This window comes from Somniosus microcephalus, chromosome 13 (assembly GCF_052327205.1).
Source record: "Somniosus microcephalus isolate GS21.2 chromosome 13, FLI_Smic_1.0, whole genome shotgun sequence".
Classification (NCBI taxonomy): Eukaryota; Metazoa; Chordata; class Chondrichthyes; order Squaliformes; family Somniosidae; genus Somniosus; species Somniosus microcephalus.
In genome coordinates this window covers 63,057,066-63,070,659 of record NC_140999.1, presented here as the reverse complement: position 1 = coordinate 63,070,659, position 13,594 = coordinate 63,057,066, and the positions used below count along the sequence as shown (strand labels likewise).

Below are 13,594 nucleotides of genomic sequence, written 5' to 3'. Positions count from 1 at the left end.
GAGATTAAAAGTAAAAGAAACTGAGAATACAGGTTATGGACGACTAAGAAATAGGGTAATAGACAACAGAGAATAAAGGTAATGGACAACTGAGAAATAAGGTAATAGATGACTGAGAAATAGGGTAATAGACAACTGAGAAATAGGGTAATAGACAACTGAGCAATATGTAATAGACAACTGAGAAATAGGGTCATAGGCAACTGAGAAATATGGTAATAGACAACTGAGAAAGAGTGTAATAGACAACTGAGAATAAAGGTAATAGACAACTGAGAAATAGTGTTATTGACAACTGAGAAATAGGGTAATAGACAGCTGAGAGATAGGGTAATAGACAACTGAGAATAATGGTAATGGACAACTGAGAAATAATGTAATAGACAACTGAGAATAAAGGTAATAGACAACTGAGAAATAGGGTGATAGACAACTGAGAAATAGGGTAACAGACAGCTGAGAGATAGGGTAATAGACAACTGAGAATAATGTTAATGGACAACTGAGAAATAATGTAATAGACAACTGAGAATAAAGGTAATAGACAACTGAGAAATAGGGTGATAGACAACTGAGAAATAGGGTAACAGACAGCGGAGAGATAGGTTAATAGACAACTGAGAATAAAGGTAATGGACAACTGAGAGATAATGCAATAGACAACTGAGAATAAAGGTAATAGACAACTGAGAAATAGTGTTATTGACAACTGAGAAATTGGGTAGTAGTCTACTAAGAAATAGGGTAATAGAAAACTGAGAAATAGGGTAATAGACAACTGAGAACTAGGGTAATAGACAACTGAGAACTAGGGTAATAGACAACTGAGAACTAGGGTAATAGACAACTGAGAAATAGGGTAATAGACAACTGAGCAATAGGGTAATAGAAAATTGAGAGTAAAGGTAATATACATCTGAGAAATAGGGTAATAGACAGCTGAGAAATAAGGTAATAGACAACTGAGAATTAGGGTAATACACAACTGAGAAATAGGGTAATAGACAACTGAGAAATAGGTAATAGACAACTGAGAAATAGGGCAATAGACAACTGAGAACTAGGTTAATAGACAACTGAGAAATAGGGTAATAGACAACTGAGAAATAGGGTAAAAGACAACTGATAGAATGGATAATAGACAACTGAGAAATATGGTAATAGACAACTGAGAATAAAGGTAATGGGCAACTGCAAAATAGGGTTGTATGCAACTGAGAAATAAGGTAATAGACAACTGAGAAATAGGGTAATAGACAGCTGAGGTATGGTGTAATAGACAACTGAGCAATAGGGTAATAGACAACTGAGAAATAGGGTAATAGACAACTGAGAAATAGGGTACTAGACAACTCAGAAATAGGGTAATAGACAACAGAAATAGGGTAATAGACAACTGAGAATAAAGGTAATAGACAACTGAGAAATAGGGTTATTGACAACTGAGAAATAGGGTAATAGACAACTGAGAAATAGGGTAATAGAGAACTGAGAAATAGGGTAATAGACAACTGAGCAATAGGTAATCGACAACTGAGAAATAGGGAAATAACCAACTGTGAAACAGGGTAATAGACAACGGAGAAATAGGGTAATATACAACTGAGGAATAGTGTAACAGTCAATTGAGAAATAGGGTAATAGACAACTGAGAATAAAGTTAATCGACAGCTGAGAAATAGGGTAGTAGACAACTGAGAAATAGAGTAATAGAAAACTGAGAAATAGGGTAATAAACAATTCAGAATAAATGTAATGGACAAATGAGAAATAGGGTAATAGACAATTGAGAAATAAGGTAATAGAAAACAGAGAAATAGTGTAATAGACAACAGAGAAATAGGGTAGTAGACAACTGACAGATAGGGTAATAGTCAACTGAGAAATAGGGTAACAGACAACTGAGAAATAGGGTAATAGACAATTCAGAAATAGGTTAATAGACATCTGAGAATAAACATAATGGACTACTGAGAAATAGGTTAATAGTCAACTGAGAAATAAGGTAATAGTCAACTGAGACATAGGGTAATAGACAACAGAGAAATAAGGTAACAGCCAACTGAGAATAAAGGTAATAGACAACTGAGATATAGGGTAATAGTCAACTAAGGAATAGGTTAATAGACAACTGAGAATAAATGTAATAGGCAACTGAGATTAAAGGTAATGGACAACTGAGAAATAGTGTAATAGACAACTGAGAATAAAGGTAATGGACAACTGAGAAAAAGATAGTAGGCAACTGAGAATAAAGGTAAGGGACAACTGAGAAATAGGTATATTGACAACTGAGAAATAGGATAATAGACAACTTAGAAATAAGGTAATAGACAACATAGAAATAGGATAATGGACAACTGATAAATAGGGTAATAGACAATTGAGAAATAGGGTAATAGACAACTGAGAATAAAGGTAATAGACATCTGAAAAATAGGGTAATTGACAACAGAGAATAAATGTAATGGACAACCGAGAAATAGGGTATCTGGTCAACTGAGAAATAGGGTAATAGGCAACTGAGAAATAGGTTAATAGACAACTGAGAAATAGGGTAATACACAACTGAGAAATATGGTAATAGACAACTGAGAAATAGGGTAAATGACAACTGAGAAATAGGGTAATAGACAACTGAGAAATAGGGTAATGGATGAATGAGCAATAGGTTAATAGACAACTGTGAAATACGGTAATAGACAACTGAGAAATAGGGTAAAAAACAATTGAGATATAGGGTAATAGACAACTGAGAAATAGGGTAATGGACAACTGAAATATAGGGTAGTAGACAACTGAGAAATATGGTAACAGACAACTGAGAAATAGGGTAATAGTCACATGAGAAATGGGGTAATAGACAACTGAGAATAAAGGTATTGGCAACTGAGAAATAGGGTAATAGTCAACTGAGATATAAGGTAAAACACAACAGCGAAATAGGGTAACAGACAACTGAGAAATAGGGTAATAGACAACTGAGAATAAAGCTAATAGACAACTGAGAAATCGGGTAATAGACAACTGAGGAAAAGGGTAATAGACAACTGAGATTAAAGGTAATAGACAACTGAGAAATAGTGTTATTGACAACTGAGAAATAGGATAATAGACAACTGAGAATAAAGGTAATGGACAACTGTGAAATAAGGGAATAGACAACTGAGAAATAGGGTAATAGACAACTGAGAAATAGGGTAATAGACAACTGAGCAATAGGTATTAGATAACAGAGAAATAGGGTAATAGACAACTGAGAAATAGGGTAATAGACAATTGAGAACTAGGGTAATAGACAACTGAGGAATAGGGTAATAGACAGCTAAGAAATAGGGTAATAGACAATTGAGAATAAAGATAATAGACAACTGAGAAATAGGGTAATAGACAACTGAGAAATAAGGTAATAGACAACTGAGAAATAGGGTAATAGACAACTGAGAAATAGGGTAATAGACAACTGAGAATATAAGTAATGGACAACTGAGAAGTAAGGTAATAGACAACTGAGAATAAAGGTAATAGACAACTGAGAATAGGGTTATTGACAACTGAGAAATAGGGTAATAGTCAACTGAGCAATAGGGTAATAGACAACTGAGAAATAGGGTGTTGGAGGAAATTTTAAAATGGCACCGTAGTGCCTGCTGAAATTCTGGACATTCATTAACATTTTGCAGACACTGGCACAACAGGCAGCTGACTTCATCTGCTTACACCAAACGTGTGATGTCACTTGCACAGAACAGTAATATAATTAAGTTGTTTGCTAACGGTATAATAATATGTTCAACTTGTTTTTGATAGAATGTGATTAAGGGTTGCTAAGCTATCGGATTGGCCAAAGTTAAAGAATGCTAAAGTGCCCGATTGGTCAAATGTAATATGGTATCTTTCCTGTTTTTAAATGGTATAAAAGGAGCACGGCTGCTATTGCAAAATGGAGAAGTTTGGCGATCACATCCATAAGGTGTTAGCGCTTCTCCCAGAGCTCTGTAGTATAATAAATACTGTTCTCCTTTGATTGGTGTCCGTGTCCGGTTTATTTAAAGCAGAGAGTTATGTTGGGTACGCGTCGACTTTGTATATCACTTAGTCCGCTCAGGCACCAATTAATTCTATATCAATTTGGCGCTGCGAGCAGGGTGTGTGGAAATTACGGGGGACGCTCGACGGGGTGTCTCGGGTAATTAGTAACTCATCAAAAGAATCTTAGAGGACCGGACTACCAGAAAGGATACCAGTTTAGTATTTTAATTAAGTATAAGTTAAGGATTGTCTTTGTGAAGGATAAATGTGTAGTGTTGTTATGCCTAAATTTGTTATAGGATAATATACAGTTGCCGGTGAGACACTGATCCTGTCTACCTAGAGACCGGACTCGTGGTGGTGAAAACACGCGATTCATCTGAGAAACGCTCAGACTGTGATCCGTGGCCGTGAGTATTGAAACTCGTGGTGGTGAAAACACGCGATTCGTCTGAGAAACGCTCAGACTGTGATCCATGGCCGTGAGTATATTTTCTCTCTCAAATATGGGGAAGAAAGATAAAGAGGTCCAAAAAGGATCCGAGGGAAATCCTATGAAAGGTAAGCAAGTTAAGAAGGGACCAGAAGGGACCCTGTCACACACCTTTATGACAAAAAGACAATCTACTATTAAGTGTGTGCAGAAAGACGGGTGGGATATCACACAGTCTTTAGAATACCAAAGAGTCTGGTGGAACTTCCAGACTAAAGATAAGACTAAGAAGGCAGGAGTAATGTTAGTACACCAGTTAAATGGTCTGCTAGAACAAGTAAATACAGTTAAAAAAAAGTGTAAGAGGACAGAGGAAGAAAACAAGTCTCTCAAGGAGAAACACTTAAAGAAATGGAGGCAGGGAATAACATGTCGCTCCCGCCATATAGCAGCCTACGGCCCTCCGCCCCTACCGCCCCCTCGAATAATGAAAGTAGTGATGAGGATGAAATTAATGACATGGCTCCGGTAACAAGGGGAGGAACTACGGGAGATGGGGGCAACAACCCAAGAACAAAACATTATTATAAAACCTTCACTCCAGGAGAAAAACAACAGATAGTTGATGCCTTAGGGCCCCTAAAACCAAGAAGTAGAAATGCCCAGTTCTGGACTAAATTAGACCAGATGATACTAGCACATGACCTCCATCTCCAGGACGTACATATACTAGTCCGGGCAGCCTGTCCCGCGGATAAATGGAGATTGGTACCCCAAGATAATGCACAGCCCAATCAGGACTATTTAGGGGGTCGATGGGTAAACCAACAACCCTTGTCAGCAACCCATGAACAACAAGAAGTAGCTCGTCAGGCTTTTAAAACTGCCATACAAACAGCCCTTGGAGATTCCCCGACCAATTGGGGTAGAATAACATCAGCTAAACAAAATAAGGGAGAGGGGGCTTCTGAATTCGGAGAAAGATTGTTCCTTATTTATGAGGAGAGCTCAGGAATAGCAGGAGACATGACGTGAGATGATCCAGGCTTTGTACAAGCATACAAAGATGGACTATCAGCTGGACACCAAGCGGTCGTTAAAACCGGGTTGGTTTCACACGAACGCTATGACGAGGTGGTTCGATGGGCAACTAGACTGGAAAGACAACTTAACCAACAGGACGCAAATAAATCCGTAAAACAAGAAAAGATAGGGGCAGTATCTACGTCAGACCAAGGCGCTAAACCAAAGAGAGGAACCTGCCATAATTGTGGCAAGGCAGGGCACTTTGCAAAGGAATGCAGAGAATCCAAAGGGGGAGTTAAAAAGACCTGTGGTTATTGTGGCAAACCAGGCCACTTTGAAGCCACATGCTTTAGCAAACACGGGAAACCCACCCCAGGACCTAGTAGAGAAACCATGAGCGACAAAGATTGGGAGGAATGGAAGCAGTGGCAAAAGTTTAAAGAACAGAAGTGAAGTCCTATGGCTCCCATTAAGGCCAAAAAGGAGGGACGCATTTACGTGTCTGCACTAGTAGGGGGCCGACAATGTGAAATGCTAGTGGACACAGGCGCCTCCGTATCTGTCACCGATCTCCCACTCCCGACAACTCACCAGTCAACATGGTTACGAGGGTTGAGCGGAAACCTAACCCAAGCCTTTCTAAGTACTACCCAATTGGTAGACGTAGGAAACATGTACTTGCCCATGAGATTCTATGTGCACAGGTCTCATGAGGGAACTATATTAGGAAATGATATTATGAAAGAGTATCAAGCTCTCATAGATTGTGGAAAAGGGAAAATAACCTGGCCCCGACCGGACGGCAGAAAAGAAAAACTAGCAAAAATAGCTAACAACCTGGGAACAGTGGGAATAGCCACTGTTACCACTAGGGATTGGAAAACAGAGAGAGGAATTTATGGACTAATTTGTGAAAATGTTCCCGGAGTATGGGCTCAGAATAAATTAGATACTGGAAAGGCTAATATAAAACCAATTAGTACTCCAGGACCGGAACATACCCCACATAAGCAATACCCAATAAAACCAGAAGCTAAAAAGGCTGTAAAAGAAATAGTAAAGGGTTTAGTAGAAAAAGGAATCTTGAGAGAAACAACAAGCACCACTAACTCACCTACCTGGCCGGTAGGAAAGCCGGACGGGAGCTTTAGGCTCACCATAGATTACACGGCTCTAAATAAAGTGACTCCGAAATTACACCCGATTGTTGCCAGTCCGGCTACAATCTTGAATGGATTGTCCCCGGAACATAAGATATTTACAGTATTGGATATAGCCAATGGATTCTGGTCCCTGCCTTTGGACCAGGAATCACAGGAAAAATTTGCCTTTACAGTGGACGGCTGCCAGTATACCTGGACCCGTTTACCGCAGGGGTTTCATAACAGCCTGGCTATATTTCACCGGGTGATGAGTAATATGTTGGCAACAATTCCCATCCCAGAGTCAAGCACAGTATTACAATATGTAGATGACATATTAATTGCTTCGGACACGGAAGAATCACACAAAGAGGCCCTTACCCTAATATTAGAAGGTTTAGAATCAGCCAGCTTAAAAATAAGCCCCAAGAAGGCACAAATAGGACAACCTCAGGTCCTATACTTGGGTCACTTGATCTCCCAAGGACTCAAGGAAATGCCCATAGACCGAAAAGATGCGGTGCAGAAAATGCCAAGGCCCGTAACAGTAAGAGGAGTTAGAAAGGTCTTGGGATTATTTAATTACAGTAGAAATTTTATCCCAGGGTTTGCTAAATTGGCAGAACCCATACAGAGATTAGTCAAGGGAGGAAAACCCGCTCTTGAATCCATAGAATGGGGATCAGAACAAGAAGAAGCTTATGATCAGTTAAAGGCAGCTTCAATCTCAGCCCCAGGATTGGGACTCCCGGATATGTGCAAGGACTTTCACATCCATTGTAATAATGAGGGAGGATTTTATTCGGCAGTAGTAACCCAGACACATGGGGATAAACGCAGACCCATAGCATATTACTCAACCGCGGAAGGACCCGTGGTTGCAGGTTTATCTAGATGTATAGCCGCTTTGGACTGCGCAGCCTGGGCGGTGAAAATCAGTGAACCTATAGTAATGACAGGAAACATCATCTTACACACCAAGCATACCTTGGTGGAAATGCTTAACACAGGAAAACTAAGGTCTGTATCAAATTTACGAAGAACAAAATGGGAGGCAGTCCTCCTCCCACCTACACAAGCTCTAACCATTGTTAGAGACATTGGCGAAAATCCAGCTGAAGGAATATTAGGGGAAGGAGAACCCCATAATTGTGGAGATGTAGATATGAATCTAGAGGAAGACAAAATTAAGGACACTCCTCTGGAACAAGTCGACGAGGAGTTGTATGTCGACGGGTCAAGAAAATATGTCGAAGGTCTACCCCGGACAGGTTGGGCAGTAGTTAACCAACAACTGGAAACCCTAGAATCAGGAAGGATAGACGGAGGACTATCAGCCCAAGTGGCTGAGTTAGAAGCCCTCACAAGAGCTTTAGAGAGGTCTGAAGGAAAGGTAGTAAATATCTACATAGACCGTAGGTATGCCTTTGGGGTAGTACATGACTACATGACATCTTGGGGTAGAAGAGGGTTTATAACCACAGGAGGTAATCCCATCAAACACCAGGAGAGAATTAAAAGACTCCTGGAGGCAAGTGAAAAACCAAAGCAGGTAGCAATAATTACAATTAAGGCACACCAGAAAGAACCAGATCAGAGTAGTCCAGAATGGCCACACCACCGGGGAAACCAAGCAGCAGATCAGGCAGCGCAAGACGCTTTAGAACAAACAATGATAGAAGCACCCATAGCCGCCTTATATAAAGAGGAAGATGAGGTGAGCTTAGCAGAGTTACACGAGGACTCCACGGATCAGGAAAAGAGTAAGTGGGAAGCACAGGGTGCCATCAAAGGAACGGATAAAGTATGGAGAAAGGAAGGTAAGGTTGTCGCCCCAGAATGTATACAACAGACGCTGTTGGAGATCAACCATGGGCTTGCCCACTCGGGCAAGGAAGCCATGACGGGGATTATTAGTAAGGAATGGTGGTGGAAGGGAATGGGACGAGACATAGCGAGGTATTGCCAAAGGTGCCTCACTTGTGCCCAACATAACCCGGGAAGACCCATCAAAATTAAGATGGGACACCAACCAAGGCCAAAGGGACTGTGGGAGCAATTGCAGATTGACTTCACGGGACCCCTTCCAAATTCTCGCGGGAAAACCTATTGTTTAGTAATAATTGATCAGTTTACCCGATGGGTGGAGGCATACCCTACTAGAAACTGCACTGCCCTGACGGTAGCCAGAATATTAGCTGAAGAAGTAATCCCTCGGTGGGGAGTGCCAGTGCAAATAGATTCGGACCAAGGAACACACTTTACTGGAAGTATAATGAAATTAACATGTCAGTTAATGGGAATTAAACAAAAATTCCACATACCCTACCAGCCCCAGAGCTCGGGGATGGTAGAGAGGATGAACAGAACGCTTAAAAATAGCCTAGCAAAGGCCATGGAAACATCGGGAAAAACATGGACAGAAGTCCTGCCCATCATTCTGATGAAGTTGCGTGCTACAGCAAACAGAACTACAAGATTAATCCCTTATGAACTAATGACAGGACGAGCGATGCAATTACCAGAAGGCATCATAACAGGTGGAGCCGATGTCGGCCCATTAAAGGATAAATTAAAACGATTTGTAAGGGAATTAAGTTCCCAACTTAAGGGAATGCGAAAAAACGTGAGAGATAATCAGGAAAAACAGGATGATGATCCCACCATAGTACCCCAGGTCCCTTCCGCAGGGAGTAGGGTGATGCTAAAGGTCCTACCAGGAAAACCAGGGTTTGCACCGAAATGGAATGGGCCGTATGAAATTATAATTAGTGGAGATACCTGTGCCTGTCTGGACATAAGGGGAAAGGGCATATGGAAACATTGGACTCAGTTGAAGTTATATAAAGGACATGAACGTGAATAATTACCCCCACTGTTCTGAATCTGTTCCACAGGAAAAAAAGGAGGGAGACCCCTTCGGCAATAACTGGAAGAAGAATATTGCATCAAAAACATGTATAAGTTACTGTGTATAGTTGCGTTGATACGTATTCTCACGGGAGATGCGGCGACAGAACCGCGTAGAAAACGGGGATTGCATGTTAATACGTTTTTATATATGTCATATAAGTATGCCAAACGGAGTGGGATAGATGCCTGTTGGGTATGTAGCCATACTCCCACTCATGCGAAAGGAGGGATACCCTTGCGACCAATACCCTTGAACCTCACAGATATGGCAGAATGGATAATTAATAGAAATCATACGAAACAGAAAAATACCACTTTATCCACCTTCGGAAAAACCTGGGAACAGAAATGGACTAGCCTAAGGAGTGAGTTCCGGGGGGGGAGGATATTCGTTAGAAAATTTTAAAGAATGGTATAAACCAACATATAATTATACGAAAGAACCCCCCTTTTTAGTTCTTACCAATACGTCAGGAAAGGGCCAGCCGATCGGGGAAATATGTTGGGAGCGCGGCACAGAACAGACTGAAGGGATCAGAATTGATGTGGGGAAAGGTCATTGTATACAAAATTTTACCACATATAATGCAGGAAATTCCATGGAAAGCTGGTGGTTCAATACCACCAATTTGATGAATTTGACCAATAATAAACCATGGAATGGGACCAGGCGAACAAATACTGACAACCAGATGGGTTTTACCGTCTTCCGCGCCAACATAAACCCCGAACAACCAGGACAGATAATGACAGCCTATAATGGGACATACTTCATATGCGGTCATAGAGCATACCCCTGGCTACCAGAGAATTGGGCAGGATCATGCTATTTGGGGTATGTAGTACCATATATACACCACATAAAGGAATTGAAAGACCACCACAAGCATAGTCGTCCACCTGGCAGGTGGTACTAGGAGCTATGTTCCCCACGGCTGGAATAATGTTTACTTCTCAAGAAATATGGTTATTGGCAACCATAATTGAGGGAGTAGCCAATGACACGGCTGAATCCCTGAGAGAGATGAGTGCCAAAATGGTAGCCCTAAGAACTGTCACCCTACAAAATAGAATGGCACTAGATTACCTATTAGCTGCACAGGGAGGTACACGTGCCATGATCGGAGCAGAATGCTGTACATACATCCCAGACAGTTCTGAAAATATTACCAACCTAGCGGACCATATTCAACAACAAGTAGCTTTGCTCCATCAATCCAATATTGGAGGCAACAACAGAAAATGCTGGAAAAACTCAGCAGGTCAGGCAACATCCGTGGAGAGAAATTTGAGTTGACGTTTCGGGTTGGACCCTTCTTCAAAACTGGAAAGAAAAGAAACTAGATCGGAGGCAGGGCTGCGATCGGACAAAAGAATAAAAGAAACAAAAGAAGTAAAAGAGATTAGAAGCTAGACGAGATAGTAATCGGCTGGGATTAGGTGTAAAGTGTACTGGCAGGGCAAAAGATAGCTGCCAGGTGTGAGAGAGAAACAAAAGGAAAGTGGGGGGGGGGGAAAGGAGTGGAACAATTACAAGAGAAAATGAAATGGGGGCCGAGCTTATGATCTGAAATTGTTGAACTCGATATTGAGTCCGGAAGGCTGCAGAATGCCTAATCGGAAGATGAGGTGCTGTTCCTTGAGTTTACGTTGAGCTTCCGTGGGACAATACAAGAGGCCAAGGACGGTGAGGTCCGAGTGGGAATGGAGCGGTGAATTAAAATGACAGGCGACCGGAAGCTCGGGGTCACCCTTACGGACTGAATGGAGGTGTTCCGCAAAGCGGTCACCCAATCTGCGTTTGGTCTCCCCAATGTAGAGGAGACCGCATCGTGAGCAGCGAATACAGTATACTAGATTGCAAGAAGTACAAGTAAATCGCTGTTTCACCTGGAAGGGGTGTTTGGGGCCCTGGACAGTGGGAAGGGGGGAGGTATAGGGGCAGGTGTTACATCTCCTCCGCTTGCACGGGAAGGTGCCAGGCGAAGAGGAAGGGCTGTTTGGGGTGATAGAGGAGTGGACTAGGGTGTCTCGGAGGGAGCGGTCCCTGCGGAATGCTGAAAGGGGAGGGGAGGGGAAGATACGTTTGGTGGTGGGATCACTTTGGAGGTAGCGGAAATGCCGGAGGATGATCCGTTGAATGTGGAGGCTGGTGGGGTGAAAGGTGAGGACAAGGGGAACCCTATCGTGGTTTCGGGAGGGAGGGGCAGGGGTGAGGGCAGAAGTGCGGGAGATAGAACTGACACGGTCGAGGGCAGTGTCAACCACAGTAGAGGGGAATCCTCGGTTGCGGAAAAAGGAAGACATTTCTGAAGCACTGGTGTGGAAGGTGGCGTCGTCGGAGCAGATACGGCGGAGGCGGAGAAACTGGGAGAATGGAATAGAGTCCTTACAGGAAGCGGGGTGGGAGGAAGTGTAGTCCAGGTAGCTGTGGGAGTCAGTGGGCTTGTAGTAAATATTGGTCGATAACCTATCCCCAGAGATGGAGACGGAGAAGTCGAGGAAGGGAAGGGAAGAGTCCGAGATGGACCATGTGAAGGTGAGGGAAGGGTGGAAATTGGAGGCAAAGTGAATGAAATTGTCAAGTTCGGGGCGTTTCCTGCTCTCGCCCCGAACTTGACAATTTCATTCACTTTGCCTCCAATTTCCACCCTTCCCTCACCTTCACATGGTCCATCTCGGACTCTTCCCTTCCCTTCCTCGACTTCTCCGTCTCCATCTCTGGGGATAGGTTATCGACCAATATTTACTACAAGCCCACTGACTCCCACAGCTACCTGGACTACACTTCCTCCCACCCCGCTTCCTGTAAGGACTCTATTCCATCCTTCCAGTTTCTCCGCCTCCGCCGTATCTGCTCCGACGACGCCACCTTCCACACCAGTGCTTCAGACATGTCTTCCTTTTTCCGCAACCGAGGATTCCCCTCTACTGTGGTTGACACTGCCCTCGACCGTGTCAGTTCTATCTCCCGCACTTCTGCCCTCACCCCTGCCCCTCCCTCCCGAAACCACGATAGGGTTCCCCTTGTCCTCACCTTTCACCCCACCAGCCTCCACATTCAACGGATCATCCTCCGGCATTTCCGCTACCTCCAAAGTGATCCCACCACCAAACGTATCTTCCCCTCCCCTCCCCTTTCAGCATTCCGCAGGGACCGCTCCCTCCGAGACACCCTAGTCCACTCCTCTATCACCCCAAACAGCCCTTCCTCTTCGCCTGGCACCTTCCCGTGCAAGCGGAGGAGATGTAACACCTGCCCCTATACCTCCCCCCTTCCCACTGTCCAGGGCCCCAAACACCCCTTCCAGGTGAAACAGCGATTTACTTGTACTTCTCGCAATCTAGTATACTGTATTCGCTGCTCACGATGCGGTCTCCTCTACATTGGGGAGACCAAACGCAGATTGGGTGACCGCTTTGCGGAACACCTCCGTTCAGTCCGTAAGGGTGACCCCGAGCTTCCGGTCGCCTGTCATTTTAATTCACCGCTCCATTCCCACTCAGACCTCACCGTCCTTGGCCTCTTGTATTGTTCCACGGAAGCTCAACGTAAACTCGAGGAACAGCACCTCATCTTCCGATTAGGCAGTCTGCAGCCTTCCGGACTCAATATCGAGTTCAACAATTTCAGATCATAAGCTCGGCCCCCATTTCATTTTCTCTTGTAATTGTTCCACTCCTTTCCCCCCCCCTTTCCTTTTGTTTCTCTCTCACACCTGGCAGCTATCTTTTGCCCTGCCAGTACACTTTACACCTAATCCCAGCCGATTACTATCTCGTCTAGCTTCTAATCTCTTTTACTTCTTTTGTTTCTTTTATTCTTTTGTCCGATCGCAGCCCTGCCTCCGATCTAGTTTCTTTTCTTTCCAGTTTTGAAGAAGGGTCCAACCCGAAACGTCAACTCAAATTTCTCTCCACGGATGTTGCCTGACCTGCTGAGTTTTTCCAGCATTTTCTGTTGTTATTTCGGATTTCCAACATCTGCAGTATTTTGCTATCGCAATATTGGAGGCAGATAGTTTGATTGGTCACTGGGAGGATCAGG

General features: G+C 43.2%; 1 protein-coding gene across 2 annotated transcripts in view; it reads right to left on the bottom strand.

Annotated features, from left to right (window-relative positions):
- The window catches only part of LOC147108369 (interleukin-27 subunit beta-like), a 204,690-nt gene that overhangs the window by 50,933 nt on the left and 140,163 nt on the right, over positions 1-13,594 (bottom strand). The window lies entirely within an intron of this gene.